The following is a 21,137-nucleotide window of genomic DNA, read 5'->3' as shown; positions in this document are numbered from 1 at the left end:
GGCAATTTTTATTTTTCCTTCTTTTTCGTTGATTTGTATGCCACACACTCGCTCACAAGGCGAACCGTATTACTTACGAATCAACAACGTTGAACGATATCTCCGAGTCTTACGACGAATTCGGGAGTATCGTGCTGCAAACAATCTTCCTCCAATCGAAATTCCTGATCTCAAAAATCTTCTTCCATCGCCGATACCCGAGATGGCAGAACCAGCTCGTGCTCTTCGAGATTACGCCGCTCCATCACAAGATGAGCCACATTCGAGTATTGCTCCACCCGCAATCGAAGAAAACAACTTCGAACATAAACCTTCGCTGTTGCAGGCAGTGCAACAGAACCAATTTTCTGGAAATCCTACCGAGGATCCAAACCTTCATTTATCCGTATTCGTCCAGTACGCTGATACTGTTAAAGCTAATGGTGTCACTTCAGAGGCAATTCGGCCTTGTCTCTTTCCTTTCTCGTTAAGAGATAAAGCTAGAAGATGGCTTCAGTCTCTTCCTTCCAACTCAGTCACCACATGGAATGAGTTGAAGAAAGTATTTCTTGCCTGATATTTTCCTCCAAGCAAAACAGCTATGTTAAGAGCCCAGATAAATGGATTTAAACAGAAAGATAACGAGTCTCTTTTCGAAGCATGGGAAAGATACAAAGACATGATGAGACTTTGTCCACACCATGGTTGAGAGGACTAGTTAGTAATTCATACCTTCTATAATGGTCTCTTATACAACATAAGGTTGACAATAAACGCCGTCGCGGGTGGTGCGCTTATGGATAAACCTTACGCTGACGCTTATCAACTTATCGAAAGCATGGCCCAAAACCATTATCAGTGGGGAAGCGACCGAACGATGGTAGAAAAACCTCAAACGAAAACAGGCATGTACGAGATAAGTAGCCTTGATCATGTTAATGCAAAAGTGGATGCTCTTGCCCAGAAAATTGAAAGTTTAAATGTATCACCTCCAGCCGTCGTGGTTGCCGTAACTCAAAATTGCGAAGTCTGTGGAATTCAAGGTCACACTCCTACAGATTATCAACTCTTAACAGGAATCCAAGCAGAGCAAGTGAACTATGCTCAAGGAAATCCTTACTCGCATACCTATAACTCAAACTGGAAGAACCATCCTAATTTCTTATATAAGAGTAATAATTCTTTATACGCACCAGGACAAGCTCCCAGTCAAGCCCCAGCTATACCTCCTGGATATCAAAAGCCGACCCCATCTACACCTAACAATAACGTTCCTAGAAAATCCAATTTGGAAATCATCATGGAGAACTTCATAGCTTCTCAACAGCAAACCAATAAAGAGTTCTTAAACCAGAATGTACACACTAACGAACAAATTAAACAACTAGCAAGTAAAGTAGATGCCCTGGCTACCCATAACAAAATGCTGGAAACACAAATCTCGCAAGTAGCTCAACAACAAGCGCCTACTGCTGCCCCAACTGGTACATTTCCTGGACAGCCCCAACCTAACCCGAAAAGCCACGCTCATGCAATTATATTAAGAAGTGGAACAGAGGTAGAAGGACCGTCTGACCCAAGGATTGAGAACCAAAACTCTAAAAAGTCAACTGAGGAAGAAAGTAAACCTAAGGAAAAGGAAGAGTGTAATAAGGAAATCGTAGAAAACAAAGAACCTTATGTACCTCCGCCTCCTTACAAACCACCTATCCCTTATCCTCAGAGGCAAATTAAAACCAAAGACGCGGGCCAATTTAAAAAATTAGTTGACCTACTGAAACAATTAAACGTCACCATTCCTTTTACAGAAGCTATTACACAGATGCCTTCATATGCTAAGTTCTTAAAAGAAATTCTATCTAATAAAAGGAAACTTGAAGAGAGCGAAACCGTTACACTCACTGCTGAGTGTAGTGCAATAATCCAGAATATGCCTCCTAAACTTAAAGACCCTGGTAGTTTCTCTATACCCTGTCACATAGGAAAATTTGTCATAGACAAAGCTTTATGCGATTTAGGAGCCGGTATCAGTGTTATGCCCTTGTCCATATGCAAGAGACTTGAAATGGGAGAATTAAGACCAACTAAAATGTTTGTGCAATTAGCAGATCGGTCCGTTAGATATCCCGTAGGAATTCTTGAAAACGTTCCCGTGCGCATAGGTCAATTCTACATTCCCACCGATTTTATAATTATGGACATAAGAGAAGATGAAGTTACCCCCATTATATTGGGAAGACCATTCTTAGCAACCGCCGGTGCTATCATAGACGTAAAACGAGGACGACTCACTTTCGAAGTAGGAGAAGAGAAAATTGAGTTCATCCTTTCCAAATTTTTGAAAGCACCTGCAATAGATGACACATGTTACTTCATGGATATCATCGATGAATGCATAAAAGAAACAGAATTAGAAAATGATGATTTGCCTGACTATCATGCAGAAGACAGACTGAACCAATGTTTAGCAGTAACATTGGATCCTACGCAATGCCTTAAGAAACCAACCCTCGGTCTGAAAACACTTCCCAAAAATCTGAGATATGAATTCCTAGACTTAGAACTTGAACGACCCGTAATAGTCAATGCAGACCTAGGAAAACTCGAAACCGAAAAACTCCTACATATCTTAAGAAAATATCCAACCGCACTAGGATACAATATCACCGATCTTAAAGGAATAAGTCCTTCTATTTGTATGCACCGTATCATGCTAGAAGAAGACTGTAAAACTTCTAGGGAACATCAGAGGAGACTAAACCCGATCCTGAGTGAGGTAGTGAAGAAGGAAGTAACGAAGTTATTAGAGGCAGGTATCATATATCCTATATCCGATAGCAAATGGTTTAGCCCTGTACACGTAGTACCAAAGAAAGGAGGTATAACAGTGATCGAAAATGAAAAAGGAGAAACTATAACCAAACGAATTGAATCGGGATGGAGAATGTGCATTGATTATAGAAAGCTAAACAAAGCAACCCGAAAAGATCATTTTCCTTTACCATTCATAGACTAGATGTTAGAACGATTAGCCAAGCATTCTCATTTCTGCTATCTAGACGGTTACTCAGGCTTCTTTCAAATACCAATTCATCCTGATGACCAAGAAAAAACAACGTTCACATGCCCTTTTGGTACCTTCGCTTATCGACGAATGCCGTTTGGCTTGTGCAATGCTCCTGCAACCTTCCAAAGGTGCATGATGGCAATATTCGCCGATTTTCTCGAGAACATCATGGAAGTCTTTATGGATGACTTTTCCGTATGCGGACAAAGTTTTGAAGAATGCCTTGAAAACCTAGAAAGAGTTCTAGAACGATGTGTAAAAGTAAACCTAGTACTTAATTGGGAAAAATGTCACTTTATGGTACAAGAAGGGATTGTTTTAGGACACATCATATCAAATAGAGGAATTGAAGTAGACAAAGCCAAAATAGAAGTAATCGAAAACCTTCAACCTCCGAAAACTGTGAGAGAAGTACGAAGCTTCTTAGAACATGCCGGTTTTTACCGACGATTCATTAAAGATTTCTCTAAAATAACTAAACCTTTAACCGAACTATTAATGAAAGATGCTGAATTCATCTTCGACAGTAAATTCTTAGAAGCATTTCAAACACTTAAACAAGCATTGATCTCCGCGCCCATAATGCAGACCCCGGATTGGAATGAACCATTCAAAATAATGTGTGGCGCAAGTGACTACGCCGTAGGCGCTGTTTTAGGACAACGAAAGGATAAAAAACTTCACGTCATATATTATGCGAGTAGAACTCTAGATGAAGCAAAAATGAATTACGCCACGACCGAGAAAGAACTTTTAGCAGTAGTATTTGCACTAGATAAATTTCGTTCTTACTTGGCCGGAGCTAAAATAATCGTTTACACTGACCACGCTGCCATTAAGTACCTCTTAACAAAAAAGGACGCTAAACCTAGACTCCTAAGGTGGATCTTGTTGTTACAAGAATTTGATTTAGAAATCAAAGATAAAAAAGGAACTGAAAACGTAGTAGCAGATCACCTCTCTAGACTTGAAAACCTGGAACCGGAAAGAACATCAATCAACGATGATTTCTCATACGATAAGCTTATAGCTAATTTGGAAGAAAATAGAGCTGATGAACAGGTAGAGACCACCTTAGCTATATGCGTTACACCATGGTACGCTGATTTTATCAATTATCTAGCCGCCGGAGTGGTTCCACTTGATTTATCATACTAACAAAAGAAACGATTCTTTCATATGACATAAAACATTATTATTGGGACGACCCTTTACTCTTCAAAAGAGGCCCCGATGGTATTTTCCGTTGGTGTATACCTGAAGAAGAGGTAGAAAGCATAATCCAACATTGTCATTCCGCTCCTTATGGTGGACACGCAAGTACATCCAAGACTTGCTCTAAAATCCTACAAGTCAGTCTTTATTGGCCAAGCATATGGAAGGATGTACATACCGCTGTCAAGAAATGCGATAGGTGTCAACGCACAGGAAACATATCTAGACGTGACGAGATGCCACAAAAAGGCATTTTGGAAGTAGAAATTTTCGATGTGTGGGGAATAGATTTCATGGGACCTTTTCCACCTTCTTTCGGTAACAAGTACATACTCGTAGTTGTTGACTACGTATCAAAATGGATTGAGGCTATAGCTTCTCCAACAAACGACACACGAGTAGTAACTAGACTCTTTAAGAATATAATCTTTCCAAGATTTGGTGTCCCAAGAATAGTCGTCAGTGATGGTGGATCGCATTTCATATCTAAGATACTCGAAAAATTATTGTTTAAGTATGGCGTAAAACATCGAGTAGCAACACCTTACCATCCTCAAACTAGTGGACAAGTGGAAGTGTCTAATAGAGAAATTAAATAGATATTGGAAAAAACAGTCGCTACGTCAAGAAAAGACTGGTCATCAAAATTACCTGAAGCTTTATGGGCTTATCGAACCGCTTACAAAACTCCCATAGGAACAACCCCATTTAAGCTTATTTACGGAAAATCTTGCCACCTCCCGGTAGAATTAGAACATAAGGCCTATTGGGCTATTAAAAATTTAAATTTAAACTATAAGGCCGCCGGTGAAAAGCGAATCCTTGATATAAACGACTTAGAGGAACTTAGACAAGACGCATACGAAAATGCCAGAATCTTCAAGGAAAGAACGAAAAAATGGCATGATAAACGTATATCAAGAAAAACTTTCAAACAAGGCGATGTAGTCCTATTGTTTAACTCTAGACTTAAGTTATTCCCAGGAAAGCTACGATTTAGATGGTCAGGCCCCTTCCAAATCACCAATGTCTTTCCCAGTGGAGCTGTAGAAATTAAAGGAAAATCTATTGAACCATTTATCGTAAACGGGCAGCGTCTAAAACATTATCATTATGCTGAGAATAATGAAGACTCGCAAGTTCTGCACCTAGACGCAATGTCTTCAGAATTTATAGATTAACATTTAATAGTTTTATCTCGAGCTTGCGACATTAAACAAAGCGCTTCGTGGGAGACAACCCACAACTTTCTATTTTATCTTCTATTTTTATTTTATTATTCTTTTTGATTTTATTCAGTATCCATTCTTCATTTATTTTATTTTATAAAACTTTTCTTTTTTTTCTTCTTTCGGCATTTGGCCAAATCCTGACTAAAACTATTGTTTTTCTTTTCTTTAGTTAACTCTAACCTGATGGCACATATTGACCGCATGGGTATCAAATTCAGAGGGAGAGCTCAGAGACAAAAATTTGAAGAACTTTCTGAGAGAGAGATGCACCCAACCTTCTATGCTGATGAAGATGCAATGATCGTACTGGGGCTAAGAGATAGTGTCTTGTATCTGCTGAGTCAAATAGGGTGGGAAACCACTCCTATTCGCAGACAATTTTTTACTTACCGAAGGCTAACTCTAGAATTCCTTAGCTCCCTGATCTATTTACCAAACCATGGAAAAGGAATAAACCGAGGTTTCATTCAATTCAGGATGTTCAATATGGAGTGTCAGTTTAACATTCAAGAGTTTACTAACCTTTTAGGGTTCCCCACTTCTTTTGATACATTCACCATGAGCCAAGAAGACCTTTTTGAATATAGAGAGCTTGAGCATTTTTGGGGAAGTTTAACGGGAAATGACGACCCTGAGGAACATGAGTTTCTCTCTGGAAACATACATAACCCGGCTTTTCGCTATTTCCACAAAATCCTAGCACACACTCTTTTTGGAAAGAGATCAAACATTACCACAGTATCACGTGATGAACTCTTCATAATATTCTGTACTTCCCAGAACCGTCTAGTGAATGGTGCCACTTATATGCTGGCGAGTTTTGACCTCCTTATTCAAGATGACCATGCACCGATTCAAATAGGAGGGTTGATAACTATGATTGCTAATGCTATTGGATTGCGCCAACCCATGCTTGCTTTGAACCCTTTTTGTGGCATTGAGTCTATGAACATACATTTCCTTTTCAACACTTTGTTTATCAGAAATCTGGGACCTGAAGAGTTTGAATTAGTAATTAATAACCAAGTTGTTTACCTATTCACAATGCCTAGTCCGATGACTAGTGTCCATGACCGAAACAATTGGCTTTACAACCTGGATGGAATACCTTTCCTGTTAGATCTGTTGAAACCATCCAAGATTATGAGATTCCTGGCAACCAGATTCCTTATGCTGAGTCTGATCCGCAGACACCAACTGGTTACCACGATGCTGCCTCTCCACCTCATCCTATCCCGTCCGCAGAATCAGCAATACCTGATCTTAGACATCATATGCCCGGAAATGATTATAATACCGCTATTCAAGCTTTGATGTCAGAACAAGCTGCCATGAGAGAAGAGTTAAATATGATGGGACATGAAATTCTGCAATACATGAGTACTATGACAAATCATTTTCTCGAGTTGAACCGCCGTGTCAATTCATTTGACCCTCCAGTGAAAGATCCTACAATTGGCTAGAAGAATTGGAGTTAGCTAGTTTTAGTCTTAGGATTTATAGTTTTGTTTGACATTATTTTTAATTTTAGGATTTATTTTCCGCATGCTTTATTTTATTTTCATATATTACATTATGTTTATTTTTATGGAGCTATTGGAATTATTGGTTAAATTAAATGTTATTTTGATTTATGCATCACCTAAAATTTCCAATGATGATATATACTATGCTACTACTTACACTGCCTATTAGAGAAAAAAAAAATATATATATATATATATATATACACTATGGTGTGTAATAGAATAGCATGCATGGCAATTCAAAAATATTACAATAGCAATTAAAATAAACATAAACTAAAAATAAACAAAATAATAATAATAATAATAAAAACAATTTATGAAGCACCCACGTAAGAGCGCCAGTGACCGTTGCAAGCACCTGTGTGACGAGCGTCACACAAGCCATCACGGTCGTCACGCAAATGCACATGACGCCCGTAACACCTTCTGTCACGAGCGTGACAGCTCCAGAATAGGTGAACGTTGGTGACCGTTGGGGACACGACCGTTGCTCCCCCACCTTTTTATTTTCCCCATTAACCCACCTCTTTACACCATTCCACTCACATTCATCCACATTTATTTTTCTCTCACCCACTCCTCTTCCCAACTCCCAAATTTTTCCTATAAATACCTATAATACCTTTCTTCCTTCACCACATCATTCCAACAAACTATTCTATACAAATACATTTTCATTCCCTTTCCTTCTTTCAACCTACCTATCAATATGGCGGAAAACCCACAATTCGGAAATATCATCTTCCGATCTGAAGATGATAATTATCAACGGGAGCAGTTCGATCGGTTCCAACAACGAGGTGTCGTATCTACCAAGTATCTTGATTTAAATTGTTTACAAGAATTAGGATTACTTCAAGGTGTGCAATGGATGCTTCAGCTTTCTGATTTAACTTTTCTTTGCTCACAAAATCAACCAACCTACCCATCACTCACCTTAGAATTTTTAAGTTCTTATTCATACACCACTCCAACTGGTGACGACGAGTACTTAACCGGTACCGCAACTTTCCGCATGTTCAACACCGAGTACTCACTATCCCAGGATCATTTGAGTGCCATGCTACAGTTCCATGTAGGAGGCCAAGTCCACCCAAGAATCCCTCCGAACTCACAGTGGCACATAAACGCCTTCGACCTCTTTAGAAAAATATCCGGTGTGGAAACCAATAACTGGGATGCACTACTTGCTTCGCACATACATAACCCCACTATCCGGTATTTTATCCGCATTCTGCAAAACACCATTTTTGGTCGACCCAACAACAGCAAAGTCAACGCGAAGGAATTATTCTTCCTCCACTGCATCTTTGAAATGGATACAAAGGTAAACGCCGCTTCTTTCTTACTTCACCATATTCGTACCCTTTGTGCTAGAGGCCGCCAACCTTTTGTGATTGGAGGATTAATAACCACCATAGCACTTGGTCTGAATCTAGGGGACCGACTTCAAAATTTGCAATCTCTGCCACCCCTATTTATGGATATAAGCTATTGTCGCTCCAGCCACTTAATCAAAAATAGGGTAGGCGGAAGGTATTATCTTATGGTGAATAACCAAGAAGTCCCAAGCGTTGTTTTGCCCAACATTGCCCTCACAGATGTCACCAACCCCGACCGATTCCTCTACGATCTGAATACTCCCGAACCTACCGAGCCTGTAAGTTGTAAATGCGCCTAAGGGGGGGGGGTGAATTAGGTGGTTAAAAATTCTTCGAACTTGTTTCCGATTTTTGGTTGTTTTACGTTTAAGTGCAGAAAGATAAATTGCGGAAAGTAAAAAGACACCGAAAATTATAGTGGTTCCCTTCACAATCCGAAGGTACATCCACTCCCCTTTCGACTCGAAAGACATTTCACTATAGTTAGAATTATGGTACAGCCTACTCACACCAATGGTGATGCTTACTATCTAACCTATAGGTAAACAAGTGTATGAAGAACAATCCTCTTCAACACAAACCCTTGTGTCCAACAATCCTGGATCACAAGTCAAAACAAAAATAAGTCTTTTTGATGATTTCAACAAAGTGTAGTATTATCAATCTTCTCTTGATTGATCTTCTCCTTAGATAAATAATTCACTCAATGAATAATATACAAGTGTTCAAAAATGGAATGAGATGAAAATTTGATTGTGAACACTTTTATGAAATATTGAAGGAAATATGAAAGAGTGATTATCTTAAGTTTTTTATGAAAATTCTTGGAGGTTAAAAATTCATTTTGAAAATTCAAGAATTTATATTGCCAAAAACACCTTTTCAATGAGGTATAAATTTCTCATAAAAAGTGATGAAAAGGTACAATTTTCTGGAAATAATTTTTCACTGAAACGAACAGTGTTAACCGGTTAACCAAATGGGTTAACCGGTTAACGCATATAACGTTAACAGAGATTTTCAAAAAACTGGGTCGTTAACCGGTTAACCCATATGGTTAACCGGTTAACACTGTTGAAATGCAGAAAAATACTTTAAGAAAAATGTGTATATCATTTCAACATGTTAACAAAAGGTTATGTTTAAGAATGCAAATGCAAATCATGATTGTTGAACACTTGTATACTAATCTAAGAGTGAATTAGATATACCTTAGAAGTGAATCAACAATCTTGCAAACGGTTGACTTGAAAAAGAAGCTTGATCAAAATGTTTCTCATGCATATGTCTTGATAACTTTGATGCTTGAATTATCTTTGAAGCTCTTCTCTTTTTGCATTGATACATGTTGTCTTCATCAAAATACTTTTTGGATTGAAGCTTGCTTCTACAGAGCCTACACAAGCAAACTCGCTCCAAGACGAGTTTGAGGAAATAGAGCAAGGTGATCAAGGTCCTGAACAACAGTCAACCCCGCTTAACCCTTCCGATAATGCAACTGGTGCATCCTCCCGACATCGTCGAATAAGAAGGCCAGCAACTAATGATGACATCATGGATGCTATTGATGCCATGCATGCGCAGAATAACGAAGTGATGCAACTGATGCGCCAGATGCAACATCAACATGAAGCGAGGAATGCAATAACCGACCAGCGGTTCACCGACTTGCTCAGCAGGTTTGATGACTTGGAAGTACGTCAACACTCACCGGGTCCGAGAACAAGAGGACGTAGGCAGAATTGAGCATATTTATTTATTTTTCCTTTCTTTTCGCTTTTCTTTGAACCATTCGGGACAATGTTTCATTTAAGTGTGGGGGGGAAACTTTAACATTCCTCTTTTAAGTATGTTATTTCCTTTTCATTGTTATTTCCCTTTTAATTTAATTTAAAAAAAAAATTTAACACTTAACACACTCGATAAGTATAAAGGTTGCTCATTTTATAAAACTTGAGTGAAATCAAGACAAAATTATTACCACCTCAACGCTCTAAAAACCTCAACATGTTAGATCAGAATAAGTACCTATTATACCAATTCCTTGCACTTTTAGTCTTATAGTAACCCCGAGTAGTTTATACGAGAAGTCGGCACCATCTTAATAGCAAACTACATGGAGAGCCGATGAATATAAGTGAATGATTCCCAAAACAACATAAAAAAATATATATAAGGAAATGCACTAATTAAGTTAGGTGATCCTTACCAGATCATTTAATCCAAAGGTTGCGGACCCTACAAAAGCATAATATGAAAGATCCATTATGATTTGGTTCAGCAGGTATCTGGTGCTGAACTTGGTAGGGAGGACTACGGTTCGATCCCCCGCAATTTGCAATGGACTAAATAACGAAGTTATCCAACTTATGTACCAGAGCTTCTAGCTAAAAGGGGATCAAAATCACTAACCGGTTACTCCACTATGTGCGCAAAAAGATAAAGGGCTTAATGTGATTTCGCTAGAATGAAAACGGGTGAAACAAGAGTAAAAGAACTAGGCTAGCTATAATAGCATGACTCGAACTGGTTTGCATAAGGTGGGGTTATCTGATGTTGTGACGGTAGTTGTTGATGTTAAGACTAAACTCAGGTTATTCCTAAACAAGATTTACTTGCAACCTGGTACGAATTGATGTGTGTTTTGAAATTTCATCTGGCTAATATTTTAAATCGGTTTCTACATTGTATCTTGCTTGAGGATAAGCAAAAGTCTAAGTGTGGGGGAGTTTGATAACATGAAATAATATCACATCTTTGGACTCGATTTAATTAAATTATATTATTATTTGATTCGATTTATTTTATATTATTCGATATTACTTGGTATTTTCCTTCTATTTATTTCAGGTAACATAAACTGAAGCATGTGTGAAAAGGAAAGAAAAGGGGTGCAAAAAGAGGATCCTCCAAAAAGAAGCATTCCACTAAAGCCCAGCCCACAACTACAAGGAGAAGCGCTGAAGCGCTGTGACGATCGCCACACAGGGTGTGACGAGCGTCACGCCCCTATGCTTTGTGTTACGAGCGTAACACATGGTGTGACGAACGTCACACCCCACACCTATTTTTTTGGCTTTGACGCGCGTAACAGAAGCACGTTCATCCTATTCTTCCGCTTGACTCGTTGAAACGTGAGGAAACCTACTGAAGGGATTTTGGAAGAAACGGTTACGGTAGGATGGATATAAATAGACCCAATTGTGGAACCCTGCGGCGCGCTCTCCTTTTCCAGATTTCCACGCCGTGCATTATTTTTACAGCATTATAATTTTTTATCAGCATTCCATATTTTCTTCAGCAGTTTATTACCTTAGCATTTTTACTTCCTTTTTCTTTGTTAGCTTAATTTTTTAGGTATTCAATTAATTTTCTCACAATAGTTTCTACACCGGAGACTATTGTGTAACTTTTACTGGATCTAACCTTACGTTAGATCATAGTATTTTATTCCTTCGTTTTTACTTTTCTGTCTGATCGAAGATTGTGAAGAACAAATCCAACCGGTTTGTGGTGGAGTGTTCAAGCATCGAAGTTAGAGAACAACCAAGATTTCTATTAAATTTACAGGTTCATTAATTTATTGTTTTAATTTATATATGCTCTGTACTGCTGTTTATCTATACTGTTTGTCTGATATGGCTGCATTTAATCATAATTATTGTTTAGGCTTATTTAGCATGTCCGGCTAAATAAACTTAGATATCGGTATGTAAAGTAAGCGGAATAAAGGAATCAAAACTAAGTCGGTTTAAATTTGTTTAAAAATATAGTCACTCTTTTTATGGTCTCAATTTACAGAGTTAATACCAAAGTTTTGTACGAGAGTAAAAGACATAAAGAAGTTAAAATCAATAGAACGACAATTTGAGCTTTTAACTGGACAGTGTAAATTGGACATTAACTTTAAATCAGGGCGAAAGCAATTTTTAGAGTTAATTAAATTCTAATCATTTTCAAAAAGTATTTTTAAAGGTTAAATGTGAGGACGAGAGTTAAGCATTTAAGTTTAATCATATAATCTAAGTCAACAGAGCGAGAGTTTGAGACGAGGGTGTTTAAACGGTTAGTATTTTAATAAAAAGAGTTTCTATAGATTCTGTTGTTTTCAAAAAGTGATTTTAGTTTTAACTAAATAGTGAGAGCATACGTTAAGGTAAAATCATAGTCTATTCAACAGAGCGAGAGTTTGAGAAAAGGCTTTTAATCAATAGTGTCTAATGAAAGGACTTATTTTAAAACTAAGAAACCAACGAAGATTTGATTCCCTAATTACGACGAACTACATACCGATATCCGCGTTATTTGATATTTAATCTAGATCCAATTTTAGTTTTACTTTTCCCCCTAATCAACAAAGTATCATCCGCCTTAGCTTTACGAAGTAACCTTAGAAAAACGGTATATCGATTCATTAAGTCCCTGTGGGATCAATATCTTTTAAAACTACGCGATTAGACTGTGCACTTGCAGTCAATACCCCAGTCGACTCATAAAGTCGCGATCAACGACATCTGTTATCTGTTTACTATTATTGTTGTTTGAAATCCTCATGTTAGTGTTGTGACATCACATACGACATTTGATATTTGCGTACCAGAATTTTAGTTCTGAAAGAAACTCTAACTTCTAGGATCAAAGGGGTTGACTAGGGATTAACTCCTTATATCTTCAGTGTTTGGGAATTGAAGAAATGCCTTACATCATCAACAAAGTTTTATTCATAAGCATACTGTCAACAATTTTGGGTATTTCATTTTCATCAGTCTCCATCCAATCTTTGCTTAAGGAGATGTTTGATAAAGAAAAGCGAAATGGAGAACTATTGTTTTTTACTTTTTATGAATAATGAATATGTACATAGTGAATACAAATGGATTGATTCAGAAATTGCATGTTCATTTCATTAATATTACCATTTAAAAACAACAAACTCAAAAGCAAACGGTATTTTAACAATCAAAGAAATTGCAAACGAAAATGACAAATATGGCCTAAGGATCATCAACTTCAGGGATGAGCTTTCCATCTGATTCACCATTTTCAGAGGATGCTTCTTACAGTCTTGGAACTCACTTGAGTATATGGTTTCTGTTCACCAACATGTTTCCTCCTTGAAGGGTTAAGTACTTCTTATCAATCAATTGTTGTACTTTAGCTTTGAAAGTGTTGTAGTCCTTGGTTGAGTTCCCTGTTGATCCAGTGTGTTATCTACATGTGACGTTAGAGTCATACTCGGGTGGGAATGGTTGTGGCGGTGACTTAAGAAATTTGGGAACCACCAACGAGCTTTGAAACATATGAGGTAGAAGTTGACTGTAAGTCATAGGAATTGGATCAAGAGGGTCATTCCTTCTTTCCAAATTATTTCTAGGTATACGTTGATTATGATATTGATGATCATGGGCTTGCTTACTTGTGTGAGAAGCAACATATGGTTGTTGGCATTGAATAACCGCTGCATATGGATGTTGACCATAAGGTACCAGAGACGGAGCTTATGGATCTTCCCAGATTGTATCAATTTCATCCTCCTCTTAATTTTGTGAATTGCTAGAAGATTTCTTCTCACTAGTCCCGCTACTCGAAGTTCCTTGGAGTTTTCCGCTTTTAAGATCGCTCTCGATGTTCTCTCCAACTATCACTAGGTCAAAGAATCCTGATGAAACAATGCATATCATTTTTTTGAGGTATGGGCTCTGCAAGATACCCAGAAACATATCAACCAGTTCCCTATCCAACATTGGTGGTTGAGTGCGAGCAACCAACTCTCTCCATCTTTGGGTGTACTCCTTGAACGACCCGTTACTCTCCTGAGAAAGATTTTGCAATTGAATACGACTATGAGCCATATCAGTGTTGTATTGGTACTGCTTTAGGAATGCCATATCCAAGTATTTCCAAGTGTGGACATTATTTATTTCTAGTTGCGTATACCATTCTAATGATGCCCCACTAAGACTATCTTGGAAGCAGTGGATGAGAAACTTGTCATCATGAGCATACGCAACCATATTCCGAATAAACATCGTCAAATGAGTTTTTGGACAACTAACCCCTTTGTACTTCTCAAAACATGGAATTTTGAACTTTGGCGGGATTACGATGTCTGACACTAAGTACATGTCAACAACATCTAGACCATATGCATCGTTTCCTTCTACGACTCTTATTTGTTCACGCAGAATATGACACATTTGAAAAACTTTGGTATCCCGATAAGTTCTGACATTGATCACTAGATCTACCTCTTGAGGGTTTTCAGTAGCGTGAGGATACGGGATATGCCCAACTTGAATAGTGGAATGTCCTTGCACAATAGGGATTTTATTGGATAAACCATTGTACGTTGGCTGAGGTTGGATATGATCATTCATTTGTGGAGGAGAATTGCATAATGGGTTATTCTCCATAGTAAAGCCTGATGTAGGATCAACATTATCTGTAACAGAATATTGGAAATTATTCTTCGACAGATCTAGCAGAGCTTTTAACATATGGTCCACCTTATGGTTCATAATGTCAATGTCTTCTCTCAGTGTGACTTGATTCAGTTACAAACACTTCATTATCCTTGAGTAGCTACCACGAGTTCGCTATGAGCACCGGGGAATCAACTAACATTATGGACAAGAGGTGACATGAGTTTTTTGTTTTGGAAAATGCTATGCATGCATGCTGATGGATGGGGGATGCATGAACGTTTTGTTATTTTTATTCAAAAGTGTAATTTTATGCATATTTTTTATGCAATTTCATGTGTGGGCTCAAGACGATTTGGGTATAAAACCATAAAACAACCTATTTGGGAAGGCTCCTTATAATTGGATAGCTCTAAACTTTTCTACCCAACCCCTCACTAGGGATAGCTCTAGGGTTTTTACAGTAGGGTACCTAGAGTAATGGACCCTAATTGGAATTTCTCCATGCAACGGGAAAACCATTTTATGACAAACCTCGCAAAAAAGATATACTTTAGATGAGGTCTTTGCATTAATCATACAATGTGTGCTCCTTAGGAATCAATACTATACAACCATCATAGATGGAACGAGTTCTAAAAGGTCCTTAGAGTCACTGATCTTAATCAGAGTTTTGTCATGCAACAGACTGGGCATTTTATGACAAACTCAACAAAGAAGATCTACTCTAAGTGAGGTATTCATGTTAACCATTTAATGTGTACTCCTTGGGGTTTAAAACTACACAACCACCTTCTAACTTATGTTCATTCTCTTTTCTTTTTCAAGCTCGGGAAGAGAGCTTCACTCAAGTAACAAATCCCAAAGCCCACATATAAATACATACACAGGTATAAAAATGCAATAAAGCAAAATAAAGGAAACATACAACAAAAAATAATAAACAACAAAGTTAACAAACTAACGAAAAGTTAACTAAACTAGGGTGGTCTCGCTTAGAACAGTCTCCAGCAGAGTCTCCAGCTATGGCGACATGAAAAACATATGTGCACGTCGCACACTCGGAATAACAACAAAATTTCCTCGATATTTATTTGTTCTAGAGGAATGGGAAAATATCGAATAAAACCCGCTAAAGCTAAGGGAAATAGTTGTCGCAACCAGATCAGGTTCAAGAGTCGGTAATGAAAGGGGAAGGTATTAACACCCCTCACATCCGTTGTACTCAACGGGACCCGTTCAGTTAGTTCGTATTAGAGTGTTAATGAAATGTTACTTGCAAACTTCTAATTATTACGAGAAAATAGAAAGAAAGAAATAAAGGAGAAACACTTTTGGTTTTTTATTATTGAGAATAGAAATGGACTAAATCTAATATTTTATTAGGGTGCCTGACAAGATTTTGAAATCATGCTCCTACGTATCTCCTAGTGTAATGGAGAACTTAAGGCTATATAGTTTTGTGTAGAAAAGAACTATTTGTTAGTTTCTTTTGAAGAGTGATTAAACTTTTACTTGTTGCTCGCTCTTGGAGGCTAAAGTCTTTGTTTATTTTGCGCTGAAATGGATAAAGCACAATCGTATCTAAAAAAAGGTTTTCAAGTCACGCAAGGGAGAAAAAAAGAAGTTTGATTGATTTAGTTGATTTTATGTCGACTCGGGTAACTGTTGGAGAAAAGTGTGTATAGAGATTTGGTTACCCAAGGCTTTTAAATAGATGAGCATCTCCTAGTCCTTTGTCGTCTACTTTTATAAAAATTTAGTCTTTGTAGAATTTTAGTGAATGTGTGGTCGTAGGTGTGCACCAAGCGCTCGTTTACCTAAGATCTCTAAAAGGTGTGTACTAATTGTCACTTGTTATCCTAATTTGATTAAAGTATTTTAAGGCGAAACTCCAAGGTATTCAAAAGATGTGCACCAATTGTCACTTTGTCTTTCGATTTTATCGATAAAAGAATTCCGCGTGTAGAATAACTTGACATTCGATCAAGCGTTTCAAGTTGGTTTACAAAAGAATTTGAATTAAGCGAAAGAGATACTTGAAGTTGGACCAAGCACTCGCATTGGTGAAAATGGTTTGGGACAACAATTATTTGAGGGTTTGAAAATGATTTGGATTGATTTTGAAATGACGGTGAAATATGGAATTGGGGAAATGTTGAGTGCGATGATTCACAGGGTTTTAGATGAATGATCAGATGGTTACATTATCATAACGCATAAAATTGCATCAGATCAAATTAATCGATTAGCGAAGGAAATTAATTAACTAATCATTTTATGGACAAAAAGAGTATCTAAATAACTCGTACGAGAATGATTAATCAACCAAGAAATTAATTAACCTAGTTACCATCTAATTAATTTGTGGTGGAAAAAAAATATGAAAATAGAAACAAATTGAGGTGGAGTGCATAATGAATTAGGACTGCAAACATCAAGATCAATTGGGCCCAACCTACTAATCAAAATAATCCTAATTTGACCATAATGATAATAATAATAAATCAACAGCTAAATAATAATAAAATAAAAGAAAAAAGAAAAGAAAAAAAGAAAACTAGAGGAGACAATAGAGAAGGACAATGCAGTGTGGATAGGAAGAATGCAATTTTTTTCACTTTAAATTTCAAAAGGTGTCCAATGGAATTTGGATTGTGGTAAGAAATGGAGAAATCAAAACAAAAAGACAAACATACACACCCACAAACCAAATTATACATTTTACTGATCAAAACAACATAACTCATGGTCTCTCTAGATGAACAACAACAACAATAAATCAATCACAAAATAAATAACCATCCCCTCATATCAAAACAAAAGTCATGAGAAAAAAAGAGTGTGAGCATGAAAATAGATGACCAATGATTCGATCGACGGCAGAATTGCGAGTGTGGCCCACGACGGAGGTGCGACAGTGTTTAAGGTGGTGCGACGGATCTGGTGGCACAGTGATGGCGACTATGTTCGTCAGTGGTTGAGGATGGATTGTAATGGCGCGGACGGAGGGAGATAAAGGGTTGTGCGCGCAGAGGGAGTTTGGGGAAGTCGTTCCGACTCGACCTCTTCCTCTTCCTCTTCTTCCGATTCACTGCTTGTTTTTCCTACAATTGTGTTTTATTGTTTGGTTATGATTTAATGGTGTTAATTGTTATAAATGGTAGTTCTAGGGAGTGTGTTTGTAGTTGTTATATTGTTGTGGAGCTCTTCTTTTATGAAGAAGAAAGTTGGTTTCTTATAGGATAATGAGTTTCTTTTGTTGGTAGGAGTTACGTGTTATATGAAGGTTAATGATGGTTGTGAGGAAGAAGATGGAAGAGTCTTGTTGTACTTTTCTCATGAAGTTTTATAAAGGGTATGGTATGTAGTGAAGAAATGAGTGAGAGGAAGGATGGTTGTTTCAAAGAGACAGAGAACTTGTTGGTTTAGTGTAAGGAATGAATGTTAGTTTTCATGGTGAAGGATAGGTAGAAATAAGTTTTTGAAGAGAAAGGTGTGGGAACCGTGGGTTGAAAGTGGTAGAAGTAGATTTTTATGGTTTCATGGAGTTGTTGAAGATACGTGGCAGTATCATTTGTGTGTAGCAGTCATGAACAAAGTGAGTGAGTGGGAGAAACTACCGTGGTCCTCTTTTATGAGAGGATAAGAGGGTATGTTTTTTGTAATGAAGGAAATACAATGGGGTCGTTTTTTTGAGGAAGTTGTTATTATTTGTTGTCAATTTCACACTAATTCTCGAAAAGAGAGGGTCAAACTTGGACTTGGTGATTCATTTGTTATTATGAAGAGAGGGTGCAACGTGTGTCTTCCTATTGGTATGAACTTTTCTTTGCATTAGCTAACAACAATCACCTACACACTTAGAGTTTTATAGTTTCTGAAAATGAAAAAGAGACCTTTCCTAATTTATTTAAATAAATAAAAAATCAATTGAAAAATATTTTTTGTTTTAATTTTTCTCAAATAAAAAAGGAGATCGGAATAAACTGATAACGAATAAAATCGGACGCATGTTATGCCGAAAAAATAAAACAAACACCTTTAAATGATCTACACGGATCAAAGTTTAGTAAAATAGACTAGAAATGATCAAAATCTCAACTAAAAAATATTTGGATGAACAGGCTTTGACAGTATAAACTGCGATTGCAAATAGAGTCCGGAAAATAAAACGAGCATACCAACATGACCTACATGTAACGTAGTTTCGTAAAATAAGTTGATATGGGTCAAAACTCGAAATATTTTGCCCACTAATTTTATACACAATGTCAAATTGCTCTTACCAGTATGCCTATAGAACAAGGGTTTTATTCTAATTGGATTTTGATCAACTTCACAAAATACATGAGGCAGTGTAAATAGATAAAAATGCATGAGATGTGATTTTGGTTATTTTTGACTTTTAAATGATGTAAAAATTGACCTAAGTTGAATTTTGGTCATCCTAATGCATGAATGACCGACTAATTATGCAACTGCAATGAATGAAATTCTTCGGGGGCATAATTGGGGTATGACACCCTAATACAATACGATCATACAGTCCAAAACATAATGGTATATTATATATGATATGACTTATCGAAATAACATTTCTTCACCATACAAATGTCAGTTCTAAAGCAGAATGAACATTGATCATTCAAATGTATAATAATCATTACAGTAATCAAATTGACGAGAAAAACAATATATCAAATACACTAATGTCGCACTAGAATTATTTATATCATATATAAACTGATCAATTATATTTTTATCGCTTATGGATGATCGAAGTATCACTACTTCACCATACGAATATTAGATTTCAAAGCATAGTCAACATCGAACATCCAAATTATACAAAACATGATTTCAATATTTAATTTCTCTATTATTATTTTATTATTATGTATGTTTATTCGAATTAAGACAAAAATTACATAACACAAATAACTATTTGAATCATGGTTGTGTATGTGACTCTAATACCACTTAAGAGAAGTCACGATACAAAACACAACGAAAAATAAAAAATCTACCTTAATTTAATCCTTATAAATGGACATGATAAGTGATAAAATGTTTGCCTCTAGTGGTGCTTAGTCATTGATGTAGAATCCATAGAATGGTCTCGAGTTCTAAACAAAGAATAACACCTATGCTTAATCCACAAACAATGTGCCTTTAATCTCACTACTAGTTGCTACAAATGAAAACTTTTTTTGGTGTGTGTGTGTGTGTGTGTGTGTGTGTGTGAGAGAGAGAGAGAGAGAGGGAGAGAAAAAGAGAGGCTAGGGTTTCACAGACCAAATTTGGTCAAGCCTCAAATACTTTATCACCAAGGTTCTATTTATAAAATTTCTTGTGTGGGCTGCAAGCTGAACAAGCCCACTAAGCACATTGTATCTTACGTTGTATTGTATTTCACTTAAGTGCATCGTATCTTACAATGATCCGTATTTTACTTAAGTGTAACATACCTTACGGAGTTCCTTATTTCACTTAATTACACTATACCATACGATGTTCCATATTGTACTTAAGTACAACGTACGTTACGGTGTACTGTGTTTCTATATTTATTATTACTGCATTTCAAGACCGTATAATCGAATAAGCTTCATTTAATTATTTTATCGGCTAAATATGTCATTATGTGTGTGGTCTCGTAGGTTCTCGTAACACTAGAAATTATATCAAATCACGCAATTAATATAAGAAATAGTGAGTTGTATCTAGCAATACATCACTTTTATCCAAGTCACAAAAATGTCATGTGATTTTACAAAATCTTTCAGTGAAAATGTTTATGTGTATAATTACTATTTTCCCTCATGTATATATTGAACACAAGGCATAGACCGCGTCACCCTTGTCCAGTTCAATATTGGCCCCTTAGAATTTTATCTTATTACACGAGATGGACAAATTCGATCTAGGTCACTCATGTCCCTCAATATGATTTGTGGAGTACCCATAAACCATCTTTATGATTGTCCTGTTAACCATAACTTTTTATAGGAAATAAAGTATTCTACTCCACATCTAGGGTTTATAGTGGTTTCGGGTCAAAGGGTGGTATACACCACTATCATTTTGAGAATAACTTACGACACTTGCATAAAATTCTATGTAGTATTCTCATGGTGGGTCAATCTAGTATAAATATTACTCATAATATTTATACCTATATAAAGACTTGATAAATCTTTATCCATGATCGATTAGATTTGATCACCAGTCTATCCATATAATAATATCAATGATTTAAATTTATCCTACTTAATAATGAAGTTTGATTATGAATACTCTAAGATAGT

The 21,137-nt window shown here is 36.8% G+C and overlaps 1 pseudogene; it reads right to left on the bottom strand.

The window, feature by feature from the left end:
- Nucleotides 1-588: 588 nt before the first annotated feature.
- On the bottom strand, nucleotides 589-686 carry LOC127116552 (uncharacterized; annotated as a pseudogene).
- Nucleotides 687-21,137: the final 20,451 nt, after the last annotated feature.

The sequence above is a fragment of the Lathyrus oleraceus genome, chromosome 1 (assembly GCF_024323335.1).
Source record: "Lathyrus oleraceus cultivar Zhongwan6 chromosome 1, CAAS_Psat_ZW6_1.0, whole genome shotgun sequence".
Classification (NCBI taxonomy): domain Eukaryota; kingdom Viridiplantae; phylum Streptophyta; class Magnoliopsida; order Fabales; family Fabaceae; genus Lathyrus; species Lathyrus oleraceus.
The sequence above is the reverse complement of the archived record's forward strand: the minus strand, read 5'-3'. Positions and strand labels throughout refer to the sequence as shown.